Raw genomic sequence first — 13,308 nt, forward strand, 5'->3', positions numbered from 1 at the left:
TTTCTCACCCTTAACTAATGCATAATAAACCATTAATAATGGTTTATAAAGCATTTACAGATTAATTAATAATATAGCTATAAACTATTTATTAGCATCTATAAGGAGAGACTTATTGTAAAGTGGTACCATTTGATATTTATTCATTGGGCCCTGGTGTAGCCCATCAGTGCACAGTGCAGCGTCTGAAACAAGCTGCTTTATATCTCTGACAGCCTCTTACTAACAAAAGATGTGAACAGCAGGTAGGTGGAGCTTCTGCATTCACAGCTGAAGCTGTGTGCCTCAGATGATCACAGAGATTTTGGATTTCTGCTCTCAAAGACATCATATAGAGCCCAAACAAGAAGAAGAAAATTTTCAGTAATGGAGCATTTAGAGCAGTCTGTAGCCCAAGCTTTAGACTCAGAGGTATTACTTGTGCAAACACTAAACAGTTTGCATATCATGCAAACAGATCCACAGAAGACACCATCGCCATAGCCCTCCACTCTGTGCTGAGCCACCCAGACCAGTGGCAAAGCTATGTGCAGATGCTCTTTGTGGACTACAGCTCAGTCTTCAATATAATCATCCAACTGGTCACTCTTGGCCTCCCCCTTCTCACATGTGCCTGGGTAAAAGACTTTTTTACAAACTGGCTCCCGACTGTGAGACTCAGACCTCATGTCTCCTCCACTCACACGCTGAGCACTGGCTCCCCACAGGCCTGTGTGCTTAACCCCCCTTATGTATTGTCTCTATAGCCACTACTGCAGTTCAAGCCCACATCATCGACCTCATCATGAAGTTTGCTGATGACACCATGGTAGTCGGACTCATCTCAAAGGGAGACGAGGCAGCCTACAGGGAGGAAGTCCTGAAGTTGGCAGCATGGTGTTCAGAGAACAACCTGCCACTGAACACCAAGAAAACCAAAGAGGTCACTGTCGGCTTCAGGAGGCACAGCACTGACTTAGCCCCCCTATACATCAACGGGGAGTGTGTCAAGAGGGTCCACACCTTCAGGCTCCTCATCTCTGCTGACATCTCCTGGACAGACAACATCACAGCGGTCATCAAAAAGGCCCAACGGCACTTCCTGAGGGTTCTCAGGAAGTACAAGCTGGACTCCAACTTGCTGCTGACCGTCTACCGCTCATCCATAGAGAACCTGCTGACATACTGCATCACAGTATGGTACGGCAGATACACTAAGGCGAATAGAGTGAGGCTTCAGAGAGCAGTCAGCGCAGCACAGAAGATCATCGGCTGCCCTCCCTGATGGACATCTATTCCTCCCACTGCCTCAGCAGAGAAACAAACATTACCGGGGTCAGTTCCCACGCTGAGAACTAATTTTAACCTGTTCCACCTGCTTCAACCTGCTTCCCTCAGGGAACAGCTACGGGTGCATCAGCACAAAGACTCAAGAACAGTTTCTTCCCAAAAGTCATAACCAGCCTGAACTGATCAGCTCCATCACCTAGTGGGGGTGGGGGGTCATAGTTTGGTCCCGCCTTCACTGTTGTGATTGGTGTGGGGGTAGGGACAGGCTTAGGGCGTCGGGGGGTTCCCCGGAGGCATCTTCCTTGGGGGGCTCAACCCGGGGTAGCAGTCATGTCCGGTTAGGGGCTCTGTTGGCTCTCCGGTGACTGTTTCCTCGCGGCTGCGTGCAGCGGGGCTAGGGGAGGGTCTGTGCTGACGGACGTGGGTTACTGACCTGGTAGCCTGGCTGCCCCTGGGTGGGTCCGGGATGGGCGTGAGGTTCTGGGGGCGCTCCGTCTCTGGGCTGGGACCCGGACCGGGCCTCGGGGGCTTGGGTCCTGGTTGGTGTGTTGCCGGGGTTGTGGGCGGGTGGGTGCATGGGGGCCCAGCCCTGGAGCAGGGTGCCGCCGGTGCGTCGAGCCACCTGGGGGGCTCTTCAACTGGTGGGGGAGATTGTCACATCTTGCAGGAGCTTTCCTCTCCTCAGGAGCTGCCTCTGCAGGAGGGGGAGATACAGGAGAGGTGGAGGAAGATCTCAGCCTGGGTGTTTATTGTCTTATGTAGTCTGGAAGATGAGTGGATGGTGGGGTGGGTGCAGTTTTCTCTGTGGGGCCGGGCGGCGCTGCTGCACTGGGCCCGGTCTGGATGGGCCTGGGCCCCCTTTCCCTGGCGGGTCGCGGAGTATGGGGGTGCCTACTGGGGTCAGCGGGGGAGCTGGCCCCAGGGAGGGGTCACCTGCCCCTCCCTTCCTTCCCTCCCCATCTCCAGCTGCCTCCCTCTTCCCGCTCCACCACAACCACCCACACATGCAGGGCCTTGGAGTAGGGGCATGTCACCAGGGTGCAGAGGAGGCTACCCCCCCCTCTGTCCCCTTCTGGCTGCCTCTGCCTCAATTTTATCCCACAACTTAGACATTCACATTACTCACACTCTCATTACACATACATATAGGATCTTGGGGGTGGGCACGATACACGGAGTCCAAAGTACCATCAGGGTGTACACCCCACCCCTGGCATCGTTGCCCACCTCTCAATTTTAAATACACGTAGACATTGAGGGCTAGCAGGAGGGACCATGCGCTTACCTGCTGCTCTCTGGCAGGTAGCTCCATGCCCTCCTGGGTTTTAAATGCACCTTAGAACACACATGCATCAACATTACAATGAGCGGGTGGAGGGAGGTTCGGAGTCTTCTCTCACCCCCGTTCTCTGCGACCTGCTGGAGCAGGGGGGCTAGGACTAGGAGGAGGAGTTGGCCGTCCGACTGCGGTCTGGAGTGTGGAGCCTTCCTGCTGCTGCGGAGTCGGGGCGGTCTGCCTCCCCCCACCGCAGGGAAAAGGGAAACACCACCTGGGTCTGGGTGCAGTTCCCCCCTCCAGGGGCGGGGGCACCTAGACCCGGTTTGTAGAGTATGCTTGGGGAGTGGGATCGTGTGTACAACGTCTCTTTATGTATGTCTCCACGTTGGTTGAGTGTGGAGTAAGTGCATATGAGAGCATGAGGGTGGGAATGGATGTTTGTATCTGTGTGTGCCTGTATGTCTGTGTCTATATGTCAGGTTGGGTGTCAGGCGCCACCTCTCTGGGGACATCTCAGGCCCTCCAAGGTTTGGAGGCCTATCTCCCCCTACCACCACTTCCCCTGCCAGTGGCGGACCCCCTCAGACATCGGTGCGTTGGTGGTTCTTTGTGTCCGGGGATGGGCGTCCAGGTACACACCGGCTCACTCCTTGGCGGCCGCTTATCGGGGCCTGGAGCCTGGGGCTCGCTCGGGCCACTTCGGAGGTGGGGTGCCCCCGGGCTCTCGGCCTGGGGCTCGGTCACTCAGGCGCAGCTGGCTGCCGGCGGAGCTCACGGGCGCGTCACTGCAACTCCCCCTGGCTTCTGCTCCGCGGCTGCTGAGTGAGCCCTCATCTGGGACTCTCCTCAGCTCTTTCCGGGACAGTGGCGCAGCTGCCCCTCTGTTGGTCTTCCTTGGTCTCTTGTGTTCTGGGGGCCTCTGGATGTCTGGAGTTTTGATCTCCTCCACACCTGCTTCACGCCCTGGAGGACGGGGCTGTGGCCCCCCCACACCCTCTAGCAGATTATTACATGAAGGAACCTTTTAAAAAAACAAAAAACAAGCGTGTCCATGCTCACAGGTGTACACACGGGTGATCACACCCACAAACTACACCCTTTTTGGCTCCTACCTCAAAGCACACTGTGTTCTGTTGATCTTATGTGCTGCACAATAATGTTTAACATTTAGTATTTACTGTCATATTCCCATATATCATTGTGATGTTGTTTATTCTATTACTCTTGTTCTCTTCTGCTTGCTTTCTTTTTTCTTTCTCAGCAGGTGATCCAGGTGATTGATATATGCATTTTTTTTTCTCTGCCCGTTCTGTTGGTTTTTGTCTTTTGCCCTTCTCCCCCGTCCCTCTTCTCAGCTGTTTCTCTTTCCCTCTTTCTTTCTCCCCTTCTTTCCCCCAGTCAAGTCTGTCCCGTATTCAGTAAGTGAAAATAAAATAAACAATAAAAGGTGAATCAAATGGGAAAAAAAAAAAAAAAAAAAAAAACAGCCTGAACTCACACATGCACTCGTAACACAGTTCCACCCCTCATTCCAAGGACTTCCCACTATAAACCACCACTGTGCAATACTTAATTTTGCATGCAATAACCCAAACTGTAAATCTCTATAGTGACACTAAAGGCATTCTATTCATTTCTAACCTCAATATCAGAAACCTTAAAACTGTTTAATATGAGCAACAGTGATAGTAATATATGTAATATATGACAGAAAGTACAGTAGCATAACAGCTCCTGTTTAAATCTAGCTTATTTTAAGGGATACTCTACCAATTTTACGCACAGAGTATGTTTTGCACTTCTTATGAAAGCAAAAAGTTGTATAAAGTCTTTGGTGGATCCAGAGGGAGTTCCGTGAAGTCTGCTATATCCTCAAGCAATGTCACTTAGCATTTGAGGGTCTGAAGACAAGTTTTAAAATGGAAAAGATCTAAGGGTGTGGAATTAGACAGAAGAGGGCTTTCCAGATCATCGTAGCCTGCTCCTTATCTCTGCTAAAGGCAAAGAGGCCTGAGGCTATGTTAGCCGCTACTAGCATTACACGCCTAAAAGTCTGATCAAACTGACTGAGTTAATGTACGTAAAAGAGGAAGAAGTAACATCAGCAGTGTTACAGTGTTACATCAGTGTTACAGCTCCACAAGATTAAATCAGCGTACTAATCTTTTAAGCATTGAGACCAACCAGTGCTTCTTTTTGTGTGTGAGGATAACGTTAGCCTTTGCAGAGGACAGAAAACGTTGAAACTGATCAATGCAACTTTAGGTTAAATTAGGTCAAACTGATAGGATTATAACAGTGGGACTCAAACAAACATTAACTGAAAAATCAAAGCTGTTGCCGTTTTGTAATGCAACAGATTTCACACCTACTCTCCCTCCATGGAGTAAAACTGACTACGTAGAAGCTGCCAGACATGTTGACAATGATCTCTTTTTAAAATGATGATTTAGTGATGGTACCTTTAGCAAGCTAGAAATGCAAGAAAAGGAAGAAAGCAAAACTCTAGATGTTGCACCTTTTTCCCTTGTGGAAAAGTGTTCTTATCCAAGAAGTCTAAAGGTAGTATTTACCAGATTTTGTCAGCTTGCATCATCAGCTCAGTCCACTAGGAAGCCATGTGGCGTGGCCCTCGAGGGTGTCCAGACATAGGTGTTTATTCAGCATGAAATGAGGTGAAGCCTAAAAATACATGGGGGTCATGAGGGCAGCTGGGCAGGGTTAAATGGTTGGCCCTCCATTCAAAGAGCCACAGAATGAAGAGCGCCGCCTCATTAGCAGCCTGATACGGAAGCAGGTCCATCTGGAATAGCGGGAAGAGCAACGGGAGAGACTGGGACTCAGCACAGAGGGAGAGGGGTCAGAAATAGCTGAAAAATGAACAAACTGACCGCAGTGCACATACACACACAGACACACACAAGAACAGAGAGAAAAAAGACAAAGAAAGTGATAAGAAGCTCAGACACGCTCATTTTCAGTAACTCAAGCACATTTGCACATAAAACATAGGCAATAATAAATTTACTGATTTACTCATTTTTCCAGTCCAGAATATTAAAAATGTGATTGTTTTTTTGTTTGTTTGTTTTTAAAATATTCTAAGCCACACAGTATCATGCAGTTGTCACAAATACTGAATGTGCCTTCCACTGATTTCTCTCTCTGAGTTGTCATGCTTGAATAGGGTCACAGCAGCAATTAATTGTTGCACTTCAGTAAATTGGAGGTCTCATGAGAGACAGCTTTTTAAAAGTGCTATATAAACCTGACGAAGCAGGTGCTTAGATACTAATTGTACTTCTTAATTATAGGTAGAAAAATCCTTGATCTTAGAACATCTTGGAAATGTGTGCTTGCTGCACTGATGAGAACTAATTTTAACTTTCTAAGAATGATAAGGTGAAGATGAGGTGGATATAGTGCTGGCTATCATTACCAACAGCTGTGGTCATTTTGTAACAAGTAGTTTTACAGACTTTTTGTGGAATGACCTGGGATTATCCACAACTACTCGGGAACAGTCCCAAATCACCTATCTCTCTAATCTTCATTCTTCCATTCCCTCAGCATCATCAGTAGTACAGGTACACCAGAGAGTTTACTGTAACTATTACGAGTACAGCAGCAACATTAATTCAATGTTGCTGCTGTTTGCCATTTGTCACTTCCTGTTTGCCATTTGTTTGGAAGTTGTGTTTTGATCGTGTCCTGTGGATTTTTGAAATTTGGCCATCAATTTCTGGAGCAAAGACTACTCACATTGTTGGAACTTTTGGTACAACCCTGTCTGGATTACGACTTTGATACAGGATATTGGACTGGACTAACGGAGTTAACGAGGTAATTGCAGGCTAGCCAACGCGTTACCAGGCTAACAGCTGACTGAGGAATCAGCTGACTGAACCTGCTACCAGGGTAACCAGATAAAATGGGGCCGAAGAGGACACCGACAGCTGAGGAAGTCGAGGACATTAAAAAGTCCCTTGACTTCATAATGGAGGAAATTTCTACTATCAGGTTGCAGCAGAAAAATATCATTGAAATTGTGGAGGAGGTAAAGCTCCTCCGCATCCAAAATGCCGAAAAAGATAAAAAGATTGCATACCTGGAAAGTAAGGTCGCTGACCTGGAACAATACTCCAGGATAAACGACGTCATCATCACTGGGCTCCATATTAAACCCCGGTCATACGCTCAGGCGGTGACCGCTGACAGCAACGAGGAACCTGGAGAGCTTGACATTAGCTCCACGGAACAACAGGTGGCTGCTTTCCTGCGGTCCAAAGGGATTGCCCTGGACTGTAACTCTGTCGAAGCATGCCACCCTCTTCCCAGGAGGAACGGCAACATACCGGCTATTATATTAAGGTTTGTAAATCGAAAGCACAAGATTACGCTGCTGAAACAAGGAAGAAAATTAAAAGGATCTAATGTCTTTATCAATGAACATCTAACCAAACACAACGCTGAAATAGCCAAAAAAGCGCGACACCTTAAGAAGCTGGGAAAAATCCAAGGCACTTGGACGACGAACTGCAAAATATTCATTAAACTAAACGGATCACCAGAGGAAGCCAAAGTTCTGACCATTAAAAATATGGCGGATCTCGAAAAATATCAGTGAGCAACACGATCTGGACGGCAAACAAGGTAACAGACAACCACACACTCACTTATGACACACACTGGAAGGAAGAACTCAGATACATCTGGAAGAATCAGCTGCATCAGTCAGACAGTTGCAGAATATGATCAATTGGAACTGAAAACATTTAACTATATGGATCACAATACACACGACTTGGAATATGAAATAGATCCAGACAACAACTTTTTCTCATCTAACAATAACAATTGCTGCTACTATACAAATAAAGACTACAATCAGAGGATTAAAACTGAGAATAAATTATCAATTATCCACTTTAACTGTAGAAGTCTCTATGCTAATTTTAGTCATATCAAAGAATATCTTAACCAGTTTTCACATCCATTTAGTGTCATTGCCTTATCAGAAACTTGGATCAATATGGAAAAAGGAACAGACTTTGAACTGGAGGGTTATGAATTCACATTTATAACTAGGCGAAACAAAGGAGGAGGAGGAGTGGCCTTGTATGTGGACAAATCCTTGAAATTTAATGTGGTGGAAAAGATGACGATGGTGATTGATAATGTACTAGAATGTATTACAGTTGAAATTTGTAAAGAAAAAAGTAAAAATGTAATCATTAGCTGTATATACAGAGCTCCAGGTAGTAGTATTGAGACATTTAAAGACTGGATAGAAGAAACATTTATTGAAATAGCTCGCAAAAAAGTTTTCATTTGTGGAGACTTCAATATTGATTTGCTAAACCCAAATAAACATAAAACCACTGAGGAATTTATAAACACAATGCACTGTATGAATCTATTCCCTAAAATTACTAGACCTACCAGGATTACATCACATTGTGCAACTCTCATAGACAACATTTTTGCAAATGACATTGAAAATAAGACTGTAAGTGGACTCCTGATTAACAACATAAGTGACCATCTTCCAATTTTTACAATCTATGATAGGAATTACAAGATCAATAAAATGGACAGTAAAAAAGAGTACAGACGAGTAAGAACAGAAGAAAGAATGAATGCATTTAAAAAAGATTTATTGAAGGAAAACTGGGGTGAAGTATATCAGGAACAGGACGTTAATAGTGCTTATAATAAATTCCTTAGAATATTTACATTACTGTACAATACCAACTGTCCAATAAAGCAATATAGTAGGAAACAGAAATATATGGACTGTCCATGGATAACAAAAGGTCTGCAAAATGCATGTTTAAAGAAAAATGCTCTATACAGAGAGTTCTTAAGAACGAGAACTAAAGATGCTGAAACCAGATACAAAAGATATAAAAATAGGTTAACTAATATACTTAGATTTAGTAAAAAGGAACACTATAAGAAGCAATTAGATATAAATAGAAATAATAATAAAAGATTATGGGAAATCCTGAACAGTGTTATAAAATGTGGGACTGGACAAAAGAACTATCCCAAGTATTTCATTTGTAATGACCATGAAGAATACAATATGGATGTTGTGGCAAATAGTCTCAATGAATTCTTTGTAACTGCTGGACCAAATTTAGCAAGAACAATCACTCATCCTGGGAAAGCACAGGAAAAACCCGATACACTGATTGACAGAAATCCATATTCTATGTTTCTCACAGCCGTTGATGAAAATGAAGTTCTTGAAATTGTCAAAAAATGTAAAAATCACAAATCTTTGGATTGTAATGATATTGATATGATAGTGGTTAAAAGAGTCATTGAGGCTATTATAAAACCATTTACATACATCTGTAATTTATCATTTCAAACTGGTCGATTTCCAGACAGAATGAAAATAGCAAAAGTTATACCTCTATACAAATCTGGAAACAAACACCATTTCACAAACTACAGGCCTGTCTCTTTACTACCTCAATTCTCAAAAGTTCTTGAAAAACTGTTTAAAAACAGACTGGAAAAATTTATAGATAAACATAAACTACTCACTGAGAGTCAGTACGGATTCAGATCAAGCAGATCAACATCATCGGCACTATTAGATTCAATAGAATACATCACAAATTCCATAGACAAAAAGCAATATGTGGCTGGGTTATTCATAGACTTGACAAAGGCATTTGACACTATAGATCATGATATATTAATAAGAAAACTGGAACGTTATGGTGTCAGAGGGGTAGTTTTAGATTGGGTCCGGAGTTATTTAAGTGACAGAAAGCAGTTTGTGAAAATAAATGGTGGTTGCTCCTTATGTATGGACATTGCTTGTGGTGTACCCCAAGGGTCAGTTTTGGGTCCAAAATTCTTCAACTTGTACATTAACGACATCTGTAAAGTGTCCAAAGTATTAAAAATGGTTCTCTTTGCTGACGATACAAACATTTTTTGCTCTGGTGATGATCTGCAGAATTTATTGGAGGATATGACTAATGAAATAAGTAAAGTGAAGTTCTGGCTTGATAAAAACAAATTATCATTAAATTTGAATAAATCTAAACTTGTGTTATTTGGAAATAGTAGTTTAAATACAAATGCAAAGATTCAAATAAATGGTGTTGATATTGAAAATGATGAAAAACTTAACTGGAGAGCTCACGTAAGATATATTCATTCCAAAGTATCACGTAGCATTGCAATACTAAGCAAGGCAAAGCAAATATTCGACAGAACATCACTTCATATTCTATACTGATCACTGGTTTCACCATACTTAAGCTATTGTGCAGAGGTCTGGGGCAACAACTATAAAACCACATTACATTCACTTTTTACTCTTCAAAAGAAAGCAATTCGAATCATCCACAATGCAGGTTATAGGGAACATACAAACTCACTATTTTTGCAGTCTGAAATATTGAAAATTGACGATATAGTGAAATTCCAAACAGCACAAATTCTATTCAAAGCAAAAAATAAAGAACTGCCAGGTAATATTCTGAGTATGTGTTTTTTTTTGAACGAAGGAAGTTATAATTTAAGGGGTTTTTGTAACTTCAAAACAATGAAGGTACGTACTACAAGAAAAGGCTTTTGTGTTTCTGTTCAAGGAGTGAAACTATGGAACAAACTGAATATGGAATTAAAGCAATGTCCGAACATAAAACGGTTCAAAAAGAGTTATAAAAATATGATCTTCTCGATCTATAAAGAAAAGGAAAATATTTAAATTAAGTGAATGTCTCTATTTAAAAACAAACAAACAAAAAATTCATGATGTGATATTATAGTATATAGTATATCAGAAATCTGTTCACTATTTTTATTACAAATTATATCAGTAAGGAAGCTGACTAAATATTCACTGATAATTTATGGGACAGGGGTGGGATTAAATAAGTGTATACTTCTTCCCACTCCCTTTCAACATGTAAATTAATCAGAATGTTTTTTTGTATGTAATTTGTATAGTATATTTTTTTTTCTCTCATTTCTTTTCTAAATGTACTTGTATATTGTTCACATGTTGAAATAAATTACCAATCAATCAATCAATCAATCAATCAAACACACACGTACACACACTCACCTGCACTACCTTAATCTTGTAAGCTCCACATCCGCCACCCACCAAATGTGGGTGATTTTTTTTTTTTTCCTTCCAAACCCTTCAATCACGTTGGCAGATAGCCTTTAATGGGTCTGACAGGACTGGAGCAAAAGCTGCAAGAATTCCAGTATATGCTGTGCAAATTGTGATTTCACACCACAGATTGAGTATAGAAAGAGTATTTGTTTTTCCCACTCCATTTCCATCTTCAGTCTGATACTCTAGCTCATTTGCATGAGGGAAGAGTTTCAGTTTTTCCTAACCAATCACTATAGACCAATATATAGTGAGTCTCAGGTCCTCTTAAGTTAACACTGTGAAAATGCTGATATACTGGGTGTGAAAGTCAAATGAAAACAGTCCAATATACAGCCACAGCTCAGGGTTGTTGAAAAGAAGTGAGCTCTGACCAATAGAAATATCACTGTGGCCATAACTGCGAGAGGTGGGTGGATCAATCCAAATATTGATAGCGTCAACTCTGGTATTGGTATCAGAAAAATACTAGTCTGATAGGATTGATACTTTGTTTCTATCCTCTAAGTTCAGTATGTAGTCCACTGAATTATGTTAAATTAAAAACTATACCTCAAGGATACTCTGTGAAAAATGTCTGAACCTTTTTGTGTTGACTGTCACGGCTGTTTTATTTATAGCCTATAGAACATTTAAATAACAGAAGCTGACCCAAAGTGCTTTAGAGACAGACACATTTACATTCCAGCTCTCAAACAAAAGCCCAGGTGAATAGCTGGAAACAGATGAATAGCTTAAAGGTGTGTAATTATATGGAAAGTAAAAATCACAGTGATTTCGTTGCTATTAAAATGTATTTAGAATTTCCAAATCGATAATATTTCATCACTAAAATCAGGACACACTGGTCTCCCCTACATACGCTGCATTCATAAGTTAAAAGTATTGGTATTGGCAACACTGACCCTGAATTTATTTGGTATCAATCCTGAAATTTACAGTATTACATACCACTGGTAACTGCATATATTTATAGACTTTATGTAAAACATGCACATAACCATCATATCAGTGTCATCTTACAGTTATGGACCACATATTTTGGAAGTAGTGGATTCATCAGTGCTGTCAGGGAGAAAATGATGCAAGGTAATGTGTGTTTTAATCATATGATTCATATAATAATACTGTAGCTGCATGTTTACCGTTATTGTTAGCTTGTCACTTCCACAGCTCCTCCGGCACATTATTGTCTTCAGTTGTGTTTGGCTTCTTCTTTTTCTGCTTTTCTTTTGTTTTGCTTGTCTACTTCCATTGTTTTGTGTGCTTATGCAGAATTTTTCAATTAGCTGGTTTTCTTCAGTTGCAGTGCATCTAAACTCTCAGCCATCATAGTATATAATGTATTAGCATCTTTAAATAAGGCCATAATTAACTTAAACTTCCTATCATTAGTTTACAGGCTTATTCTATTCCATTTGTACATTTACTACAACATAGATGCTTACAGTTTATTTTTCTGGAATTACAATGAGAATTATTAATTCATTGTAGCAAAATGTTGCTCTCCGTTAGTTAGTGACAGATGCACCCTGGCAGAGATTATACATCAGTGATCTTTACAAGACAGACAAAAGCAAAGAGCAAAGAGACACAGGCTGACATGTGGATGTCCTCATATATGCATTCATAAATGCTGATGTAAACAACCATTAGGAAGGACTTTCATTCACTGTAAGGGAAACTGCGTGCGTGTGTGCACACAAATATAAAAATGTGCAAATGCATAGAAAGACAAACAGATGAGATTCTCTCCCACGCCTGTTTGCCACAAAGCAGAAAGCACAGGAAGGAGTGGAGTGCAGTGACATGTTGCAGCAGATGGCTGATCTCCTCCTCTTCATCCTCCTCTTCTCCTCCCATTCCTCTGCCACCTGTGGAGGAGGACACACACTCTCCGAATCCGTCCGCCCTCCCAGAAATCAAGGATGTAGGTCATTTATCATGAAGGGAGCGGGTCACCTCGAATTAAAGTTTCTTGTGAGGGAGTGCATGATTTTTCTCATGCTCTCTGTGCATCACTCTTGATTTTATAAGCCTGAAGGAGGCTGAAAGTCACTGTGACACCAGTGGAGGGTATGCCTTTGCGAGGAAATTATCCCCAAGAATCCAGCGTAAACATCTCTGCTGATCACCCACGTCTCCAATTTCATTTGTTTTTCTAAAGCAAATTAAAATTGCTCATTTTCATCAGAAACTCAGGAGAAATTCAAATCCAGTTTGAACCAGTCGTCTTGCCAGACAGTATTAGCTTAAAATAGAAATGTTTATCATGATGGCGGCCTTTAAAAGTCTTTCTAATGTCTGTTTAATGCAGATGTCTCAGTGCTCTTCTCTTCTCACTCTTTCTTTTTTTTTTTTTTTAATGTTTCAGAGTCGGCCACTGCCATGCATCGGCTGATTTGACGTTGTGACAGGCCTTGAGAGGCAAGGATACACAGTGTCCTTATTCTGTCACCTTCCCCCATTGGCTTTGACTGGCCCTAACACTTGCATTCAAGCCCCTACAGCACAGCCAATAAATCACTGTCTTCTGATACAATACAAGAGAAAGTTTGCTCAAGGAGCTCAGTTCAGACGTTATCAGTGTTTGGTCCTGATCTAT

Source organism: Rhamphochromis sp. 'chilingali' (assembly GCF_963969265.1).
Source record: "Rhamphochromis sp. 'chilingali' genome assembly, chromosome: 20".
In the NCBI taxonomy this organism is placed as follows: domain Eukaryota; kingdom Metazoa; phylum Chordata; class Actinopteri; order Cichliformes; family Cichlidae; genus Rhamphochromis; species Rhamphochromis sp. 'chilingali'.